The sequence below is a fragment of the Eumetopias jubatus genome, unplaced genomic scaffold (genome assembly GCF_037043125.1).
Source record: "Eumetopias jubatus isolate StellerSeaLion01/CBP00866 unplaced genomic scaffold, mEumJub1_p1.0 scaffold_15, whole genome shotgun sequence".
NCBI lineage: Eukaryota > Metazoa > Chordata > Mammalia > Carnivora > Otariidae > Eumetopias > Eumetopias jubatus.
This window is the reverse complement of record NW_028274821.1, coordinates 102,429-124,630: the sequence shown is the minus strand read 5'-3', so window position 1 is coordinate 124,630 and position 22,202 is coordinate 102,429. Positions and strand designations below refer to the sequence as shown.

At 48.6% G+C, this 22,202-nt stretch overlaps 1 pseudogene; it reads left to right on the top strand.

Annotated features, from left to right (window-relative positions):
- The first annotated feature begins 305 nt into the window (after positions 1-305).
- On the top strand, positions 306-19,214 carry LOC114202363 (histo-blood group ABO system transferase pseudogene; annotated as a pseudogene).
- Positions 19,215-22,202: the final 2,988 nt, after the last annotated feature.

The following is a 22,202-nucleotide window of genomic DNA, read 5'->3' as shown; positions in this document are numbered from 1 at the left end:
AACCATTGCATTTCCTAAAGCCCAAGCCTCGGAAGGTCCGAGTGCGGCTGACCTCGCGGGGGGGCCAGGAACAGCTCTGCAGGCAGGGTTGGTGCAGGAAGGGAAGGGGCAGGGCTCTGGGGGTGGTCTGCAGCTAGAGGCTCTGCGGAAGAGTCCGGCTGTCTTTGGGGGTAGGCCTGGTCACAACCCCGCCCATGCCTGAGCCGCCAAGCCGGGTGTTGGCTTGAGGAGGGGCCTCCTGGACCACCTGCAGTCGCAGGGAGCCGCGGGCGTGAGGGCGGGTTGCCCGGTAGAGGCGGCATCCAATGGGCTCGGGGCACCACCCTCCCCCGACCAATCACCGCGTGGGGGTGGAGCTACCTCTGCGGGCGGACCCGGAGCTGCCCCGGGATGCAGAGGTGGGGCAGGTGAAGAGGCGCTCTGACAGAGTTGACCCTGTGGAGTTCCCGGCTGGGTGAGAGCACTGTGGGCCAGTGTGGGGGTCCCGGGGATAAGGTGCGCCCTGGGTGGGAGACGGGGTCCTCGAAGGGCGTGGCGACTCAGATGAGTTTTCTTTTTCCCTTGAAAGTCTCTTCTGCCCGATGTTGGTCAACTGGCTGTACCCCCAGACCCGTGAACTCCAGGGACCCGCTCACCCGAACTTTTGTGGGATGGGTTGCAGACATTTCAGGGTTTCCCGTGTTCCCCAGGAAGAGTGCACGTAAGGACCGCACACAGTCCCCAACTTCAGCGCGGTGCTCCCGTCCCCTGGCACAGAGAGTGCAGGTAATGGACCTTGAGCAGCTCCCCAAGTTAAGCAGGGTGTCCCCTGTTCCCCCAGGTACAGGTGTGGCGCTAACAAGCCCCAGAGCCGTCCCCCAACTTCAGCATTGTGCCCCACGTCCCCGGGGGATGGTGGTAATGGGCTGTCAGGATCATGCATGAGGGTCCTCCAGGTGGGGGCCTGGCGGCTGGAGTAAACCAGACCCCACTCAAGTTGCATGAGGAACAGATGAGTAGAGGTGTTCATTTGGAAGAGTAATTTCGCTTTTCCAAAAAAGACAAAGTCATTGGTCTACTTTAGAATCAAGATAATTACTACTTAAGAAACAAGTATGTGTTTCCCCTTCCCCCAGAAACCGAAGCAGGTGTGCAGGCCATAGGTCGGAGGTGCCTTCTCATCCCCACCTGACAGCACTTCTCTGCTCTGGCTCCAGGAGACTCAATGTTTTGAACATCAGCCTGTGAGTCAGTGATGCAGCATTTCACAGGACATCAGCGTTCAGAGAAAGCAGCAGGTGCATTTGGCACAATGTCATCTTCATGTCAGGACTGGAGGTAAAACTTCTCATGAAACCCAAACCTCCTGGGCTTTCCTCTTTTCTCTTCTTGAGCCACAAAGCAAAACTTAAGTAGCTGTTAGCCTTCTGAATTTGGTGCAAGAGTTACTTAATTTCCCTGCAGGTAGAGCATTGCAAGGTATAACATTTTATCTGTTCATTTATTGCTTAGAAAATGTATTCTGAATATCTGTTTCCTAGAAATAACTTATTAGAAAGGGAAGATGAAATTTACTCTTTGTGCCTCTTTACATTTAATTTGTTCATTAATAGCGTTTATTCAACTGGGCCTAGGATATTGGTTTAGTGTCCAATATATGGAGTTAGGTGGCTTTTTGTCGTCGGATACAGACTTGGATGGTGTCTTGTCATTTATCAAAGGTGATGTTCATAATTGATTAGTCTTTTCATCAAAAGAATTACAGTTAGGGTAGAGGGAAAATTCAAAATTATTCAAAGTAGCCTTTTACCATTTTAAAGTTGAACTTGACTTTCAAGTTTTACTAAATGTATCATCTAGATATTTTGAGGTGCCATATTTTCTCTGTAGTTTCTTTGGTGGTGGAGTCAGAAGGAGGGTCTTTGGGAATTCTTCTGGGTAGAGGCATGCTGGTGGCTTCAAGGGGCTTGGCATCAGGAGCCCTGGGGTGAATTTTGGAACTGCTTGCCTGATGCTGGGTCAGTCAGGTCATCCCACAGAGTTTCTGTTGCCTTCTTATGAAATTGCTGGCAGATAATGTTCTGCTTAAAGGGGAACCCTCCCACCCTGTTGGTGGGAATGCAGGCTGGTACAGCCACTCTGGAAAACAGTGTGGAGATTCCTCAAAAAGTTGAAAATTGAACAACCGTATGATCCAGCAATTGCACTATTAGGTATTTACCCAAAGGATACAAAAATGCAGATTTGAAGGGGTACAGTACTGTGATGTTGATAGCAGCGTTATCAACAATAGCCAAACTATGGAGAGAATCCCAAAGTCCATGCACTGATGAATGGATAAAGAAGATGCGGGGTACATATATATATATAATGAAATATGACCTAGCTTCAAAAAGAATTAAATCTTACCATTTGCAAGGATGTGGATGGATCTAGAGTGTAGTAAGCTAAGCAAAATCAGTAAGGCAGAGAAAGACAAATACCCTATGATTTCACTCATATCGAATTTCAGAAAGAAAACAGATGAACATGGGGTTGGGGAGAGGCAAACGAGGAAACAGACTCAACCTTAGAGAACAAACTGAGGGTTGCTGGAGGGCAGATGTGTGGGGAGAAGGTTATATGGGTGATGGGTATTAGGGAGGGCATTTGTTGGGATGAACACCAGGTGTTGTATGCAGGTGAGGATTCACTAGATCCTACACCTGAAGTGAATATTACACTGCATGTTAAATAACTGGAATTTAAGTAAAAGAAGAAAAGAGAAAGATAATGTTCTGCTTCATGAAGAGTGAGGTAAAAATGTAGTGATTTTGGCTGTACTATTCTGTAGATGATAGTTTTAAAACACCCTGTTTTAGGATACACTAGTTTCTTATTGCACAAGGAGTCCTTGGAAGGCTGCGATGAAAGATTTAGATCTCAGAGCATGTTCATGTTCCATTGATCTTTTACTTACAGTTTGCCCAGGTAGGAAGGTAAGTGGAGAGAAATACGACAGAAGGGGAAAGTAGGTGTGAACCATTCATTAGGTAGCCTTCCACCTTTCTCATGAAAGCCTTGGGCCAGTGTCCTTTTGGAAGAAGAGGGGGAGTCCTGGAGCTCTGCAGCAGATGGGGGTGTTCCAGGTCTGGGGAAAGCTGACACGGGTCCCGGAGGAGAGTTGAGTGCATTCTGCAGGAGGGCGTGGGCAGGGTTGGCTCCAGGGGTGGCTGTGGGTCTCCTGTGTGACAGTTGTGATAGGTGAGGGCCGTGAGCAGGTTCCTGGCTGAGGACCTGTGAGTCGCAGTTGGAGAGCTGGCCATGCACCTTCTTCTGTGCCACCAGCCTCACCCAACACACACCACCTCATCGTCTGTCCCTGTCACTCCAATTCAGGACTTCTCAGAGTAGCCAGGCTGAGATACTTGTTTGTGCTTCTTTCTTTGCATATGTGTGAAGTTTAAAAACTTAGATGATGGAAATGACAGGTCATCAGAACATCTGTTACTTTTTAATTTCCTGCTCTTCTTTCAATCACCAAAGTGAATCATGCCTGCTAGTGGAAGGGACTATCTGTGTGTTTTTATTTCCCATTTTAATTAAACAATGAGAAAGCAATCTTCTGAAATATTATAAGAATCCTTTGTGAGTGTTCATGTTTTCCTCTTCCATGAACCACATTCCGATATTAGAAATTATGTTTAAGGTAAACACAGCCTCAGAGCTGATACAGGGTGCGGTGGCCTTTGTGAGAGGGACACATGGAGGAGTGTAGGTTCTTCAGGAGCTTGGGGAGTGGCTCATTGTGCTCCCAAAGGAAATCGAGCCCCCTGTTAGCCTTCGCCAAGGGGGCTGTTTACCTGGTGGCCCATCCTGGGCTCTGGAAGGCTTGACCCCGTGAGTCACTTGCAACTTGAACAGGGTAATTTATGAAGAAAACAGAAGGAATCCTGGAGGGTGCCTGCATCCTTTGTACTCAGACAACTCCATGTAGCAAAGGAACTCTTCACCTGTGAGGTGTGTCCGGATCCCTGAGGATGTGGGCTTCGCTTCCTGGGCTGAGGTAGTGTCTTCATCCTTATCTGGACCAGAGCCATGTTGTGTAGCTATGGAGATCCAGAGCCTTATGTGACCATGTCATTATTATTATTATTATTATTATTTGAAGAAAGCAATATAGACATTGACTTCGAGATACAAATATCAAAAGGAAAAGCACAAGGTCAAATATGTATATAATGATTGAACTTGTGTTATTTCTCATTAGCATGGGTAATGTAGGGCTGCCCGTATGAGAAAGACCAAGGAATTATATTTTGATAGAAGTGTGCTGTGCACACGTAGTGTTTTATTCTATCATTTGCCTTATTTCTCTGAAGGGAAAATGGAGTGGTGACTGGAGCTTGGTTTCTGATTTTAAGGAATGGGAGATAAGTGAATTGTAAGAGCAGTGTTGATGCTCACATGGTGCTCAATGCCCAGTGAGCAAAGGTTTGAAGCTCGGACTTGGAAGCGTTGGTGTTCAGCGAGGATGTTGTCCGAGTTTCCAGCACATCGAGTCACTTGGCTGGTGTGCCTAATCGGGCCAGTTCCTGCCTTTCTAAGGGCAGCTTGGAAGTGGCTTGAAACCCTAGGGCATTTGTGGAGTGGTCTGGATGGGACACCTGTGTGGGCCAGTGTAGACACCACCCAGGGAATTCCAGAGCTAATGGTGAGCACATTTGTGAGGCTGGTGTTTGCTTCTCTGTGAGAAGCATTGAGCTGGAGTGGAAAGACGTCGCTGGGTCTTATGACTCACTGCGTCAGCAGGTCTGAGCCTGGCTGGGTAGTCGGATCAGATAGCTGGGAGGTTGTGATGCCGTGGTGGTGGACCGTCGCTCATGATGGGCAGGCCAGCTTGCTACAGGGACAGGGACTGGGCTGTACTCCCTGGCCAGCCCTCCTGCTGCAGATGTGATAAGAGAGTTGTTTCCTGTTTGGTTCTCGAGCCCTCGGCTCAGCAGGGTGGTTGGTGGGAAGCAGCCCACAGGCAGCATTATCGATTCTTGCCCAGTGTGCCCCCTGCTTCCTCGGAGGAGGCACAACAGATGTCCTCTGCCTGGTGTCTGTGAATTCAGACAGCTGAAGCACTTCTTAGAACCACACCCCTGAGAAATCCTCTCTCCATGTTCCTGTGCTGCGTGGAAGAGGTCACTTTTCATTTGGGAACTGAAATCTTAGCTCCTCTGTTTGGATCTGAGGCCACACAGGACACCAGTCTCCATGAAGGTCTAGTTCCAAGTGGAACCTGATGTGTGAGACTGAGGGCGAACCTGGGTACCTGCTGACCCTCCTGCAGGCTCCTTCCTGAAAACTGTGCAGCAAAGCCTGGTTTTTGATGACGTCACAGGAAAGAGGGACAGGTGCAGCACTCTGCCTGACAATAGGAGGATTCTGGACGTCAATCACAGGTGATTGGTGCAGGGAGGAGAGATGTCTGTTTCCCAGGACCTTGGCCAGAGGGAGATTTGGATCCTGGGATGGGTCTCTGCTCAACTTTCTCGGATGAGCTCCCTGGGCAAGGGAAGAAAGTATGTGTGCTCACCTGTAATTGAGGAAGGTGTCTGGTTTCAGGTTTCAATTGCAGGTGGATTCCTCATATGGCTCATTTTCCTGATGGTGTTCAGGGTGCAGTAGGTGGACCCCCTGGTCCTGGGCATCCTGGCTGTGCAAGGGAAAAGGAGCCCCAGGGCTTTGGACCAGGAAATCAGAGGGAGTCAGTGGTGAAACCATCAATGTAGGCCTCCATTTCTCCCCTGTCGAGGTGGACTGGTGACTGTGATAAATGCTATGGAAATACAGAGCAGGAGACAGGGCTGCGGCGCTGAAGGGGAGGTGGGGGTGGTGCTTGCTATTCACACAGGGGCGAGGTGGGACTTCACTAGGAAGGTGATCCTTGAGCCAAGATCTAACAAAGGTGAGTGATATCACATCAAGAGCATTCTAAACGGAAGATAAAGAATGTGCAAAGGCCCTGGGGCAGTAGCATACCAGGTATTTCCAGGAGCAGCAAGAAGGCCCTGTGGCCACAGAAGACAGCTTAGGACATGACCTCAGGGAGGTGACAGAGGGAGATAGAAAGCCATTGCAGGGCTGTGACCCCATGGGACCGTTTCACTGGGCCTTCCTGGCTACAGTGTTGAGAACCGATGACAGAGGTTGAGGATGTGCAAAGGAGGTCCATGATGAAGCTTTTCCAGGAACTCAGGAAAGAGATGGGCTCCAGTGTGGACCAGACAGGTGGCCTTGGAAGAAATGGTTAGTCCTATTCTGGGTACATATTGAAGATGGACCTCACAGGATTTACCAATGGGTTAGATATTGGGAATGGGAGAAAGGAGGAATTGGAGTAACTCCCAGCTGTGGTTGGTTGTCCTGAGCGACGGGAAGGAGGAGGTTTCTGGGGGTAGGAGGTCGTCTGTGTTCCCCATGCTGAGTAAGGGGCCTTTCACGGTGGATCTGCTGATGTGCGTGTCCAGGAGAACAGTTAACATCTACTCCCTCAGCAACTTTCAAGTACAAGTATCCCCCACTTTTTAAAAGTTCATGATAAGACATTTGGCTTTTTTTTTTGAAAGATCTACATCATTACCCAGCTTCAGTAACAGGAGGAAACCTGAAGAGCATTTCCTTCTTATGAAACATGTCAAAAAGTGAGCATCGCGTTCAGCATCTGTTTTGCTGGGAGCCATTACAGAGGCGGCGAGCACCCGAACCAGCTCCTTCCTGGGAACCGCTCTCCGTGTCCAGCCCCCAGCGCTTTGAATTGTGTCTGTGAGCATCTGCTGTGCTTCATCTCCATTTATTTTGGGCATCCCTTAGGAAGTTGTGTCCCGAGGCCTAGGAAAAGCCAAAGAAGTCATTTTTGGAATCTGAGCACGCTCACTAATTTTTCTGTATAAATGAATGGTAATTCCTCATTTGGTCTACACCATTCCTGCTGTGAAAGGTTTCCTAGGAACACTGTCCTTTCAAATAGCGGGGGAACCTGTACCCCATCCTGCAGGGTGAGCTTTAGTCTCCGTGCTGCACAGAATGTTCCATGACTTACGGATTTTATCACTCAAACATTGTGCCTTTGACCACCTTCCTTGCCCCCCTATCCCCGAATCTGGCGACAACCAGTCTCTTCTCAGTATCTATGCGTTCAGTATATTTTTCCATGTGGAATGTCCATGAGAGCATCTGGTATTTGTCTTTCTGTGTCTGAATTACTTAGCATAATGCTCCCAAGGTCTATGTTTCTATGTCTGGTTACTGCAAATAATGTTGCAGTGAACATGCAAGTGCATCTGTCTTTTGGCGGTAGTGTTTTTGTGTTCTCTAGATAAATACTCAGTAGAGCAATTCCTGGGTCATGTGGTAGTTGTATTCATTTTTTTCAGGAACCTCCATACTGTTTGTCACAGTGGCTGCACCAATTTACATTCCCACCAACAGTGCACAGGGTCCCCTTTTCTACACACCCTTGACCACACCTGGTGTCTGTCTCTGGGACAATTGCCGTTCCAACAGTTGTGAGGAGATAGCTAATTGTGGTTTTGACTTAGGTTTCCCTGACGATGATTAGTGACGTTGAACAACTTTTTCTGTGTCGGCCACCTGTGTGCCATCTTTGGAAAGTATCTGTTCACATATTCTCCCCATTTTTAATACAGGTTTTTGTTTGTTTTGATTTGTATGAGTGTTTTATGTATTTTGGATATTAGCCTCTTCTCACAGATATGATTTGCAGATTTTTTTTCTCATTAGGTAGATCACCTTTTAAGTTTTTGATGGTTTCTTTTGCCATGTAGAAATTTCAGTTTAATGTCTTCCACTTTTTTTGCTTTTGTTGCCTTTGCTTTTGGTGTCCGACCTAAAGACTCTTTGCCAAAACCAGTGTCGAGAACCTTACTACCTGTGTTTTCTTCTTGGAGGTTTATGGATTCAGGTCTTGTGTTCAAGTTATTCATCCATTTAAAAATTTTGTGTGCGGTGTAAGAAAGTGATCCAGTTACATTTTTCTGCATGTAGTGTGCAGTTTTCCCAGTACCGTTCACTGAAGAGACGGTCCTTTCCCCATTGTATATTTTCTGCTGCTGTGTCATCAGTTAAGACCATATATGTGTGGGTCAGTTTCTGAGCTTTCCATTTTGTTCCATTGACCTGTGTGTCTGTTTTTATGCCAGTAGCATATTGTTTTGATGATTATAGCTTTGTAATCTAGCTTGAAATCCGGAAATGTGGTGACTGCAGCTTTCTTTCTCCTGATTACCTTGTGTATTTGGGGTGTTTTGTGATTCCATATGAATTTTAGAACTGTCTTCTATCTCTTTGAATAATGCGATTGGAATTCAGATAGGGATTTCATCACACCTGTAGACTGCTTTGGGTAATATGGACATGTTAACATGATTAACTCTTCCAGTTAATGAGTATGGCGTATGCTTCCATTTATTTTTTATTTTTTATTTTTATTTTTTTAAAAGATTTTATTTATTTATTTATTCATGAAACACTCACACACACACACAGAGAGAGAGAGAGAGGCAGAGGGAGAAGCAGGCTCCCAAGGAGCAGGGAGCCCGACGCAGGACTCGATCCCAGGACCCTGGGATCATGACCTGAGCTGAAGGCAGATGCTTAACAGTCTGAGCCATCCAGGCACCCATGCTTCCATTTATTTGTGTCATCTTCCATTTCCTTGACCCATACATCCCCCCACCACCCCAACACACATTTTCCTTTCTTTTCTACCATGTGTTCAGTGTACCAGGTCTTTCTCATTCTTCGTTACTTCTATTCCTAGATATTTTTTCTTGATGGAATTATAAATAGCATTGCTTTCTTAGTTTCTCTTTGTGGAAGTTCGTCATCAGGACAGAGAAATGCAACAAGTTATGGCACCTGGGTGGCTCCATCGGTGAGGTGTCTGCCTTCAGCTCAGGTCATGATTCTGGGGTCGTGGGATGGAGCCCGGCATCAGGCTCCCTGTTCAATATGGAGCCTGCTTCTCCCTCTCCCTCTGCCGCTCCCCCTGTTTGTGTGTCTCTCTCCGTTACATAAATAAATAAATAAAATCTTTTAAAAAAAGAAATGCAACAGGTCTCTGTATATGAGAGTAAAGCCGTATCGTGCAGCTTTACTGAATTTGTTTATTCTAATAGGTTTTCAGTGGAATCTTTAGGAATTTCTATATATAGTATCATGTCATCTGCAAATAGTGACAGTTTTCTTTTCCTAGTAGGATTTCATATCTTTCTTTTTTTTGTCTAAATGATTTGGCTAGGGCTTTCAATACTATGTTGAATGAAAGTGGGCATCTTTGTGTTGTTCTTGATCTCAGTGGAAAAGTTTTTAGCTTTTCATTCTTGAGTATGATGTCAGCTGTGGGCTTTTCATATAGGGCCTTTGTTGTGTTGAGGTATGTTCCCTCTATACCCAGATGGTTTAGCGTTTTTATAATAAATGCACATTGAGTGTTGTTAAATGTTCTTTCTGCATGTATTGTAACAATCATATGATTTTTATCTTTTATTTTGTTAAGATATGTATCCTCTTGTTTGATGTGCAAATCAAGGAATCATCCTTGCATCCCTGGAATAAATCTCATTTGATCGTGTTGTGTGATTCTCCTGATTTTTGTTGAATTCATTTTGCTGATAATTTGTTGAGCATTTTGCCATCTGTGTTCCTGAGGGATATTGGCCTTTCCTTTTCTTGTCGTGTCCTTGTCTTGTTCTGGTAGCAGGGTAATGCTGGCTTCTTAAAATGAGTTTGGACGTGTGTCTTCCTTTCCTATTTTTAAAGAGTTTGAGAAGGGTTGGTATTAATTCTTCTACTGTCTTGTTGAACTCCTCAGTGAAACTGTCTGGTCTTGGACATTTGTTTATAGGGTGGGAGGTTTTTGATTATCGAATCGATGTTTTTACTAGTGATCGGTCTGTTCAGGTAATTTTCTTTCATGGTTCAGTCTTTCTAGGCTGTTGGTAGGAACTAACCCATTTCTTCTAGGTCGTCCAATGTGTTGGCCTCCAATTGCTAATAGTACGCTCTTATGAGTCTTTTATTTTTGTGGTATTCATTGTAATGGCTCATCTTTGTTTCCTTTTTTCTAAAGTTTTTCACATTTTTTTGATTTAAATTAGCCAAGGTATACTACATCATTAGTTTTTAATATAATGTTCAATGGTTGACTAGTTGAGTATAACACCCAGTGTTCATTACCCAGGGCCCATCACGTGCCCTCTTTAATCCCCATCACCCAGTTTCCCCATCCCTCTACCCCCACCCCTTTCCGCAAACCTCAGGTTGTTTCCCGGAGTCCAGAGTCTCTCATGGTTTGTCTCCCTCTCTGATTTCTTGCCATTCAGTTTTCCTTTAATTCCCCTATTGTCCTCTGCACTGTTCTTTATGTTCCATATGTGAGTAAAACCATATGATAATTGTGTTTCTCTGATTGACTTATTTCACCCAGCATAATCCCCTCCAGTTCCATCCATGTCGATGCAAATGGTGGGTATTCATCATTCTGATGGCTGAGTAATATTCCATTGTGTATATGAACCACATCTTCTTTATCCATTCCTCTGTTGAAGGGCATCTCGGCTCCTTCCACAGTTTGGCTATTGTGGACATTACTGCTATGATCATTGGGGTGCAGGTGCCCCTTCTCTTCGCTACCTCTGTGTTTATGGGGTAAATACCCAGTAATGCAATTGCTGGGTCATAGGGTATCTCTATTTATAACGTCTTGAGGAAACTCTATACTGTTTTCCAGAGTGGCTGCACTAGCTTGCATTCCCGCCAACAGTGTAAGAGGGTTCCCTTTCTCCACATCCTTGCCAACATTTGTTGTTCCTTGTCTTGTTAATTTTAGTCATTCTAACTGGTGTAAGGTGGTATCTCATTGTGGTTTTGATTTGTATTTCCCTGATGACAAGTGATGTTGAAAATTTTTTCATGTGTCTGTTGGTTCTTTGTGTGTCTTCTTTGGAGAAGTGTCTGTTCATGTCTTCTCCCCATTTCTTGACTGGTTTATCTGTTTTTTGGGTGTTGAGTTTGAGAAGTTCTTTATAGATCTTGGATACCAGCCCTTTATCTGATATGTCATTTGCAAATATCTTCTCCCATTCCGTGGATTGCCTCTTAGTTTGTTGACTATTTCCTTTGATTTGTAGAAGCTTTTTATCTTTTTTTTTTGAAGATTTTATTTATTTATTTATTTATTTATTTATTTATTTATTTATTTATTTATTTATTTATTTGACAGAGAGAGACACAGCGAGAGAGGGAACACAAGCAGGGGGAGTGGGAGAAGGAGAAGCAGGCTTCTCACAGAGCAGGGAGCCCAATGTGGGGCTCGATGCGTGACTCGATCCCAGGACGCTGGGATCATGACCTGAGCCTAAGGCAGACGCTTAATGAGTGAGCCACCCAGGTGCCGCCAGAAGCTTTTTATGTTGATGAAGTCCCAAAGTCCATTTTTCCTTTTGTTTCCCTTGCCTTTAGAGATAGTGTCTTGTAAGAAATTGCTGTTCCAAGGTCGAAGAGGTTGCTGCCTGTGTTCTCCTCTATGATTTTGATGTGAGACAGGAATCAATCATCTTTCTTTCCTGATTGTGGTTGAGCCCTCTGTCTTTCTTGGTGAGTCTAGCTAAAAGTTTGTCAGTTTTGTTTATTTTTCCAAAAAGGGCAGCTCTTATTTTCATTGATCTTTTGTGTTTTTAGTTTCCACTGGATTTATTTCCACATTCCTTTTTGTTATTTCCTTATGTCTACTAATTTGGGGCTTTGCTTGGTAGTTTTTCTACTTCTTTTTCCCATGTAAAATTAGGTTGTTTATTGGAGAGCTTTCTTGTGGATTGACGAAGACATGAATTTGTATGAACTTCCCCCTTAGAGTTACTTTTGCTGCATCCCATACGTTTTTGTAGGTTCTCTTTTTCGTCTGTCTCAAGGTACTTTTAAAATTTCTTTTGATTTCTTCTTTGACTGTTGGTCGTTCAGTAGCAGTGTGCGGCGGGAGCTACTGTTTGGTTTCCATAACTGACGGGGGTCTGGTGATTGTGATTCCTAGCAGCCGCATGGGGAGAGGAGGGCGGTGTGGTGCCCACTTTCTAGGGTTGTGGTCAGGACTAGTCTGGACACCACTGAAGTCAGCCACGCCTGGCACAGAAGGCACCCAGTCACTGTAGCTATGGGCACTGTGCCCATGGCACTTCCTTGTGGGCCAGCTCCCATGCTGCCGCCTCCTACTTTTCATCATCTTCATGGTCATGAACCTCTGCTCTTGCCCCATGGCCTCTGGGGTATGGCCCTCCTTCCATCTGGCCCTCCTCCCTGGTGCCCTGTGCAACCCAATGCCAGGGTAGCCTTCTCGAGAGGCAGCCCTGTCAGTCCCCTGATGGAACACCTCCATGGATCCCCTGTGAGGCAAGGACGATGCCCTGCCCTGGAAGGGGGCTGCAGGTCTCCAATCAGGAGAACCACGTCTCCCTCTTCAGCCTGGCCTGCCCTCCCCTCAGTCTTCCTCAGGGAAGCTCTCTCCACTCTCTGAGCCAACAGCTCTGAACTTAAAAACCAATATTGTTTTATATTTCTCAATGCCTTAGTTCATCCATGGGATATGTTTCCAACCTGTTAGTGGGTTTTCAGCAGTCCCGGAGGGCTGTCTGCTCAAAGAGGGGATGATCTGGGAGGGGCAGTCTTCCCTCCCACCTCCCTCAGCATGAGTCCCTGAGCCCTGGAGCCAGCTATCCCACTGAGAGTTGAGGGACCCGAGCGAGCCCATCCTGAGCCCAGGCTCTGTGTCCGCTGTGTAGACTGATGTGCGCCGGGAGCGTTGGGTAGCTGGCACGGGCCGGGGGCAAGCAGTTTCTCCTTCTCATTCCTCCCCCCTCTCCCTCATAGAAGTAGCTCAGAGCAGTCTCCAAGTCTTGACCTATGCCTCCTGCCTTCAGTTGGTGATCTTGGTGGTTTCCCATTACTTCTGCCTCCCATATCGGCTCCCGTGGCAGTTCCTGGTTCAGGGGAGGGGTCATACCCTTGCCTGTACTTGGTCCTCTTCCTGTCCCGTACCGAACTCTCGCACCTTTGCATCTTCCATGTATGGGCTTGGAAGCAAGCCCATCCACAGGGAACCTATTTGCCCCATGGATCCAGGTAATGACCATTGAATTAGAGATCCAGGATACGTCACAAACCTGCTCTGAAACCTGTCCTACACTCTGTGACCATCTCACACTACAACAGAAAGTGTAATAGCTTCCTGGACTGGGAAGTGGCATCTGTCTCTACTTAAACTCTTGAATGCATAGGTGCCGAGCCTGGACAGAAAGGGACCATGGCTCCCTTGGGTTAGGATTAACAGGTAAAGGATAAGAACTCTGTGAAATTTGAATTCGAGGCATAGAGTGAATAATTATTGTAGAGTAAATAGTCCCAAGTAGGGTTTATGAACATTGTGTAGCAAAAGCTTTTTCAAAGAGGTTCCTGAAAGAAAAATCTTTTGAAAATTTAATTCCAGTAGAGTTAACATGTAGTGCTATCTTAGTTTCAGGTGTACGATAGAGTGATTCAGTAATTCTGTATATTACTCAGTGCCCATCAAGAAAAGTGTACTCTTAATCCCCTTCACCCGTTTCAGTCATCCCTCCATCCACCTCCCCTCTGGTCACCATCAGTTGTTTATTGTTAAGAGTCTGCATTTTGGTTTGTCTCTTTTCTCCTTTATTTATTTATGTTTGTTTTTTAAATTCCACATAAGAGTGACATCATATGGTATTTGTCTTTCTCTGACGGACTGATTTCACTTAGGATAACACCCTCTAGCTCCATCCATGTGGCTGCAAATGGCAAGATTTCATTCTTTTTTTATGGATGAGAAGTATTACACTGTGTGTGTGTATGTGTGTGTGTGTGTGTATACACATCTATCATCTCATTTATCAGTTTATCAACAGTTTATCATTTATCAGTTTATCAACAGTATTCCACTGTGTGTGTGTGTATACACACATCTATCATCTCATTTATCAGTTTATCAACAGTATTCCACTGTGTGTGTGTGTATACACACATCTATCATCTCATTTATCAGTTTGTCAACAGTTTATCATTTATCAGTTTATCAACAGACACTTAGTTCCTTCCATATTGTGATATTGTAAGTAATGTTGCAAGAAGCACAGGGGTGCATGCATCCTTTTGAGTTATCATTTTCATATTCGTTGGGTAAACACCCAGTAGTGTGATTGCTGGATTGTAGAGTAGTTCTAGATTTAATTTTTTGAGGAACCTCCATCCTGGTTTTCCACGGCGGCTGCAACAGTTTGCATTCGCACCCACAGTGCACGAGGGTTCCCCTTTCTCCACATCCTTCCAACACCTGTTGTTTCTTGTGCTGCTGCTGTTAGCCATTCTGACATTGTGAGGTAATATCTCATTGTAGTTTTGATTTGCATTTTCCTGACGATGGGTGATGATGAGCATCTTTTCATGTGACTGTTGGCCATCTGTAGTTCTTCTGTGGAGAAATGTCTGTTCATGTCTTCTGCCTATTGTTTAACTGGATTATTTGTTTTTTGGATGTTGAGTTGTATCAGTTCTATACATTTTGGGCACTGTCCCTTTATTACATATGATGTTTGCAAATATCTTCTCCCATTCGGTAGGTTGTCTTTTTATTATTATTTTCATTGTTCTTGTGCTGTGTGGAAACTTTTTATTTGGATGTAGTCCCAGTAGCTTATTTTTGCTTTTGTCTCCTTTGCCTCAGGAGGCACGTCTAGAAAAATGTTGGTGTGGTCTATGTCAGAGAAGTTAGTGTTTGCGCCCTCTTGTAGGATTTTTATGGTTTCAGGACTCACATTTAGGTCTTGAAACTATTTTGAGTTTGTGTGTATGGTGTAAGAAAGCGGTCTAATTCCATTCTTCTGTGCATAGGTGTCCAGTTTTCCCTACACCATTTGTTGTAGAGACTGTCCTTTGTCTTTTCGATATTCTTGCCTGCCTTTTGGGTTTATGTCTGAGCTTCTGTCCTGCTCCCTTGGTCACTGTGTCTATTTTTGTGCCAGTACCATACTGTTAGGATGACTACAGCTTGTAGTATAATTTGAAATCTGGAATGGTGACTCTTCCAGCTTTGTTTTTTTCTCAACATTGCATTGTCCGTTCATTATCTTTTGTGGTTTCATATAAAATGTTAGGATTGTTGGAGTTTTTTTTTAAGTTTAAATTCAGTGAGCCAACTTGCAGTACATCATTAGTTTCAGTTGTGCTGTTCAATAAGTTAACAGTTGTGTATAACACCCATTGCTCGTTGCATCACGTGCCATCCTTCATGCCTGTCACCCAGTTATTGCACCCCCCACCCCCCCTACCTCCCCTCCAGCAACCCTCCTTCTGTTGCTAGAGTTAAGAGTCCCTCATGGATTTTCTTCCTCTCTGATGATTTTCCATTGAGCTATTTCTCCCTTCCTGTATGGTCCTCTGTGCTGTTTCTTTTATTTCCCATATGAGTGAAACCATATGACAGTTGTCTTTCTCTGATAGATTTACTTCACTCAGCATAGTACCGTCCAGTTGCATCCAGGTCGATGGGGTGGTAAGTATTCATCCTTTCTGATGGCTGGATGATATTCCATTGTATGTATGTAACACATCTCCTTATGCATTCATCTGTCTGTGCACATCTGGGCTCTTTCCACAGTTTGGCTATAGTGGACGTTGCTGCTGTGAACATTGCAGGGCAGGTGCCCCTTCTTTTCACTATAGATATGTATCTTTTGGGGAAATACCCAGTAGTGCAATTGGTGGGTCATGGGGGAGCTCTATTTTTAATTTCTTGAGGAGCGTCAATGTCGTTTTCCGGAGTTGCTGTACCAGTTTGCATTCCCACCAACAGTGTAAGAGGGTTCCCCTTCCTCCACACCCCACCAACATTTGTTGTTTCCTGTGTTAATTTTAGCCATTCCGCCTGGCGTCTTGGGGTACCGTATTGTGGTTTAGATTTGTATTTCCCTGAAGCCAAGTGATATGGAGCATTATACAAGTGTCTGTTAGTCAATTGTATGTCATCCTTGGAGAAATGTCTGTCCATGTGTTCACCCATGTGTATATCTGAGGTTGGGTTAAGGTCCTGAAGCTTGGAAGATGCGATCGGCCAGAAGGGTGATCTTCACAGGTGAGCCTGGGTGAGGGGCGAGGGGTGAGGGGTTCAGGCTAGGGTGAGGGGATTTGGGCTAAGGGTTGGGGTTCAGGCTAGGGCTTAGTGCTTAGGGGTTAGGGGTTAGGGTTAGGGTTTGGGGTGGGGCTAGGGCTAGGGCTTAGGGCTTAGAGGTTAGGGTTAGGGTTTGGGTTCGGGTTGGGAGTTCGGGTTCAGGGTTTGAGTTAGGGTTTTGGATTTAGGGGTTCGAGTTCAGGTTCACATTCAGGGTTCAGGTTCGGGTTCAGCATTTGGGGTTTGAGTTCTGGGTTCAGGTTTAGGGTTTAGGGGTTTGAGTTCAGATTTGGGTTCGGGGTTATGGACCTGGGGTAGGGGTTTGGGTTAGGGTTTGGGTTCGGGTTGGGATTGGGGTTGGGGTTTAGGGTTTAGGGTATGGGTTAGGGTATGGGTTTGGGTACGGGTTAGGGTATGGGTTAGGGTTAGGGTATGGGTTAGGGTTAGGGTACGGGTTTGGGTACAGGTACGGGTTAGGGTTAGGGTACGGGTTAGGGTACAGGTTAGGGTTATGGTATGGGTTAGGGTTTGGGTACGGGTTAGGGTTAGGGTACAGGTTAGGGGTTAGGGTTAGGGTATGGGTTAGGGTTAGGGTATGTGTTAGGGTGCAGGTTAGGGTTAGGGTATGTGTTAGGGTACGGGTTAGGGTACGGGTCATGTTAGGGTTAGGGATTAGGGTCTCCCTGTCCTCTGCTGCACAGAACCCATTCTCCTCTGGTAACTAGAGTGATATTTTCGGAACATAACCTTTGGGCCTCTTTGTGGTCTGCTCCCCTCCTGCCCGACCTCCCCAGCCTCACCTCTTCCACCACGGCCCCCCCTTCTGTGGGCCACCCAAGTGTGTGGTCGTCCACATGTGCCCTGGGCCTGACTACAGGCCTTTCCTTTTGCTGTGCCCCCTGTCAGGATCCCTCTTCTATCCCCCTGCTTCATATTGGGCTTGTTGCCCCATTGGCTGGGTCTGGACTTGCCCTCTGGTGACCTGACTTATGTCTGCTGGTTGAGTGTGCCTATCCCCTATTTAAATGTAGTGCCCGCCTTCCCTGTGTGAGCGATTTACTAACCTGCCGGGTATGGGGCAGGTACAGGGAAGTAGCCTTAGCGCCTATGCAAAAAAATCAGTCTCAGAGGGGCTCAGCACACTTGCTGATAATGGGGGAGCTGCTGTCCTCACAGGGGGGAGCAGGTAGTACCCTTAAAGGGGGACCAGCCATGGGACGTGGTTGGATAAGACTTTGAACCCTTTGGGGCTGGGGAGATGTAGACCTGGACCTGGAAGCTTACACCCTTGGATTCGAGCCTGGGGCCTAAGCAAGCCCCCTCTTCTTCCTGGTGTCGTCTTTTGCCTTCCCTGTCCACGGGCTGGACCTGATTCCTGATGTGGCAGAGTTTGAGGGTGACCCCTCCTAGGAATACCAGTGGCTTACTGAGCACCTTGTCAGCAGGATGCCCAGCAGCCTTCCAGGGAGGACCCTACAGGAAGTGGAGACAGGTCTGTGGGGGCCAGCGGCAGCCCACTCAAAGCAAAGTGGGACAGGTGTCCGGCCCTGCTGATTCTACCCACTCTGTAAGACATAGAAATGAGGGCTGTGCCCAAAGGTGCTTCCCTCCCGGAAGGTGGGGATGGGATCTCCAGGGGGGGCGGCCAGTGGAGGGCACCTGCAGGGTTTGCCCAGGAGCTCAGCACAGGGGGAGTGTTCCTGGCTCCAGCATGCTGACTGTGGGGCTGCATGGGTTTCCAGCCTCCGAAGCCTCAGGCTCCCCTTTGGAAGACGGGGTGCTGATGGCCCCCATCTCTGGGAACAGACATTAGGGAGGCCCTGCTGGCAGATTCCCTCAGGAAGGTCAGGAGGTGGCTGTTGCTTAAAGCAGCCCAGGGCCCACCCCCTTGAAGAAGGTGCACATGTCCATGGCCCCCAACTCTGGGGTCCTGCTGCCAGCCTCTGGCTGTGACCCTCTTCCTGCCCTGTCCACTACCCCTGTGGATACGTGGTCTTCCTGGAGCTATTCCTGCAGACAGCAGAGAAGCACCTCATGGTGGGGCACGGGGTCAACTACTAGGTTTTCACCAATCAGCCAGCTGCCGGGCCCCGTGTGCCCCTCCAGGGAGGCCGGAGGGTGGTGGTCCTCATGGTGGACACAGGGTCACTTACTACGTCTTCACCGACCAGCTGGTTGCTGTGCCCCGTGGGCCACTCTAGGAGGGCCGGAGGGTGGTGGTCGTCGAGGTCCTCGGCGTCCTGCTCTGGCAGGATGTGTCCATGTGGCACATAGCGATGATCAGCCGCTTCTGCGAGCAGCGCTTCCTCTGTGACGTGGAAGACCTGGTGTGCGTGGATGTGGATGCGGGAATGAAGTTCTGGGACCATGTGGGCATGGAGATCCTGCCTCCCCTCTTTGGCACCCCACACCCCGGTTTCTACTGGGCAGCCCATGAGGACTTAAGCTACGCACGCTGGCCACAGTCCCAGACCCACATCCCCAGGGACCAGGGCAACTTTTACTACATGGGGGCCTTTTTTGGGGGATTGGTGGTGGAAGTTCCCCGACTGACCTCGGCCTGTCACCAGGCGATGGTGGTCAACTGGGCCAGTGGGATTGAGGCCTCGTGGCCCGATGAGAGCCACCTGAACAGGTACCTGCTGGACCACAGGCCCACCAAGGTGCTGTCCCCGGAGGACCTGTGGGACCCACGGCTGCTGGGCTGGCCCCCCATCATTCCCTGGGTCATGAAGAAGCTGAGATCCCTGGCTGTGCCCAAGTATCACCAGGACATCTGGAAGTCACGAGGGACTGCCCCCGTCTCCATCAGGGGGTGCTGCCTTGAGCGGAGCTGTCAGAGCAGATTCCTACTTCTGTCCCCTTGAGGGAAACTGTGGAGCCCAGCACTGCTTGCATGGGCACGCCAACGCCCCAGGCACCCCTGTGCACAGGAGGCCTGCCTGGGGGCACACGTTCCTCTCTTTGTGGTCACTACATTTTGATCATTTCGGGGTCATTTGCAACTGTGAACGGCTCCAGTTTTATGTCGGATGTTTTTCTGTGTCAATGCTGAGCAACCATCTTTAAAAAGAACACTTGAGGGAAAAATTTTTCTCCATGGTTCTAAACAGACATCTCCTGTTGGGGCTGGGAGCAGTCCTGTAGCAGCCATGGAGCCAGAACAGGTGCTGGCCGGGTCTTCCCTCCCAGTCCTTACACCTCACCGCGGCCATGGGGCTTCAGGGTCAGGGTGCGCCGAGTCACCTCTCAGACCCCCAGTGCCCTCACCACCAGAGGCCTTGGCTGTGGCCACTAGCTCGGCCTCCAGGAGCGTGGAGCCCTCTGGGCTATATAAGGTTCCTGCCTTAGTTTTAAATGGCTATTTCTGTGCTGGTGTTTGTGAAATGTGGGCACTCGCTCCGTCTGGATGCACGTCCCCTTGGGATTCCTCAGTGCCCACCAGTGGGTTTGCGCTTGTGCACTTTCTCTGGACCAGCTGCCTGCACTGTGTCTTAGCAAGCACTTACTGAGCTCAGTCACCCAACAAGGGGCAGAGCGTGAGAGCGAGAACTAAGATCCAGGCTCCCTGCTCCTGGGCCCTCCAGGGATTTGTGACGGCCCCGACGTCCTGACTCACTTCTTTTGTATTGTGGTATAATGGACATACAGTTGATACCATGAAGCGCGTTTCAGTGGCAATAAGTATATTCCCTGTTCTGCACCGGCTACCTCTGTCCATCGCCACAACGTTTTCATCATCCCAAACTGAACCTCTACCCACGAGACCCTAACCCCCCATTCCCCTTCCCCAGCCCCAGCACCCAGCAGCTCCTTCCACCTCTGTGATGGGAGTGCTCTCCATCCCTCCCAAGTGGGGTCCTTCGGTGTCCGTCCTTTAGGGACTGGCTTATTTCACATGGCATAATGGCCTCAAGGTCTGTCCCTGTGAGCCTGAACCTGACCCACTTTCCCCCCAAAAGTGTGGCTCAGCCCTCTCCTGTCTGAGCCGAACCTCCTCAGTCCCCTCTGCTCCCCTCACCTTCCTCCTCAGCCTGAAGATGATCCCAGCCAGTCTGCAGCTCTGAAGACCTGTTCAGTCCGCATGCCAGGCACATACCCCGGGGGCCTCGGGCCTCACCTATGCCCCATCTGTCCACGTCAGGTGCCTGCCCCCTCCCCCAGCTGACCACCTGCACCTCCCACAGGTGTCCCCATCTCAGGAGAGGGAAACACCAAGTCCAGACCCTTGGAGTCCTCTGGGACTTCTTGCTTGCTACCAACTTTCCCAGCAGTGAAGTGGCTACTGGAGGACATTCAATGTCCAAAACATTTAAAGGCATACGTGAGTCTCTGCTGCCTAAGGCAATGGATAACAGTTGGGGCAAATAGAAACCAGGCAGAATCACCGGAAGAAAGGCTGAGGAATGAGGAGCTTTAGGGAAGAAGGGTCTGGAAGCTCTGACTGCCCCTACCTGACCTTCAGATGCTCCTCAGTTACTCCTGTGCCTCTGGTATCTTCCTGGAACCCTGACATGGCTGTTCTCAGACAGCTCGTCCAGCAGCACCCTCAGTTTCTGGGAGGTGTATTTGCTGGAATCCACAGTGTGTCCTGCTGCCCCACCGGGATCGCTTTGTGAAGGTGCATCGTCCGGGCCATCTGAGGAGCCAAGACTGTGGGTCTGTGACCTGGAGGGATTCTGAGCAGAACTGGTGGGATGGGAGGGCTGCAAGGCCCAGAGGCAGGTTTCCCGAAAGCCGACTGGGGTCCCCGGCATCCTACCGTTTTTGAATCAAAGCCCTGAGATCTTTAAAATGCCAGCAATGTTACAGCATGGGCCAGAAAAGCAAATGTCCCTGTGCACCCAACCCCACCTAAACTATTGGCCATTTCTTGTCACTTGAGCTGAGGTCAAAGGACTGGGTGTCGGGGCTTGAGGTGGGTCCTGGGCCAGACTTTGTATTTGGGGGACAAAGGCCATCCAGACAAGCTTGTGCTGAGCCTGAGGAGGGGGTCTGTTTGGAGACCCCAGCTGCAGGCACCGCTGTCCACGGAGGCCCCCTCAGCCTGCCCCAGTGCACCTGCTGCTGGGGGAGAGCCTGCCCCCTCCTCTCTGCCTGAGGGCTCTCTCCTGCACCAGGTGCCTCCTCCCCTGTCAGCCACTGCCATCCTGCAAGCTGGGAGGGTGGCTACCCCGAGATCCTCCAGCTGCTGGGGGAGCACCTGCCCTGTCCTCTCTGCCTGAGGGTTCTCTCCTGCATCAGGTGCACCTCCTCTCCTGCCAGTCACTGTCAGCCTACAGCCTCGGAGGGTGGCTACCCTGACACCCTCCAGCCCTGGGGACAGAGCTGCTGTGGGTGAGATGCGGTCTCCCAGCAGGTCTGAGCACCAGGCCCACATAGTGCTCACTCTCCTCCTGCAGGCTCACTGTGCCACATCCTCCCTCAGTCTCCCTGGGCCCAAGTCTTCCTCTGCTCGCGGACCATCCTTGACCCATGCTCCACACGCTGGGACTGGGAGCAGGTCGTCTGGACCTTCTGGACTCTCGCTTCCATGCCCGTGACATGGGTACAGTCCGGCCTCACAGACTGCTCAGAGGAGACCCAGAGCAGGAAGACGCAGGCCACTGCAAGGGAGATGGCAAGTGACCCCAGAGGGAGCACACAGTCCTTGCAAAAAGCACCAGGCTCACGGGACCCAGCATGGGATGTGGGCATCAGGCAGGGGGCACAGGGAATCCTGGTGGGGAGGCCATGGAAGGGTCCCAGAAGAGGCAGGAGACAAGGGAGACGACAGGACAGAGCTTCCCAAGGAGGTTGATGAAAGGATCAGAGAATCGCAGAGACCCTTGGGAAAACTCAGAGGCCCTGGAGATGTTGGCTGAAACGTGTCATTTGGTCAGAAAAGTTGGGTCACAACACCCCAGTCGACACTGGATGATTTACTCTTTGTTGGTTCTAGGAATCAGTAGGTACCTGCCATTAGAACTCACATCGCATGAAGTCTAGGATATACTTA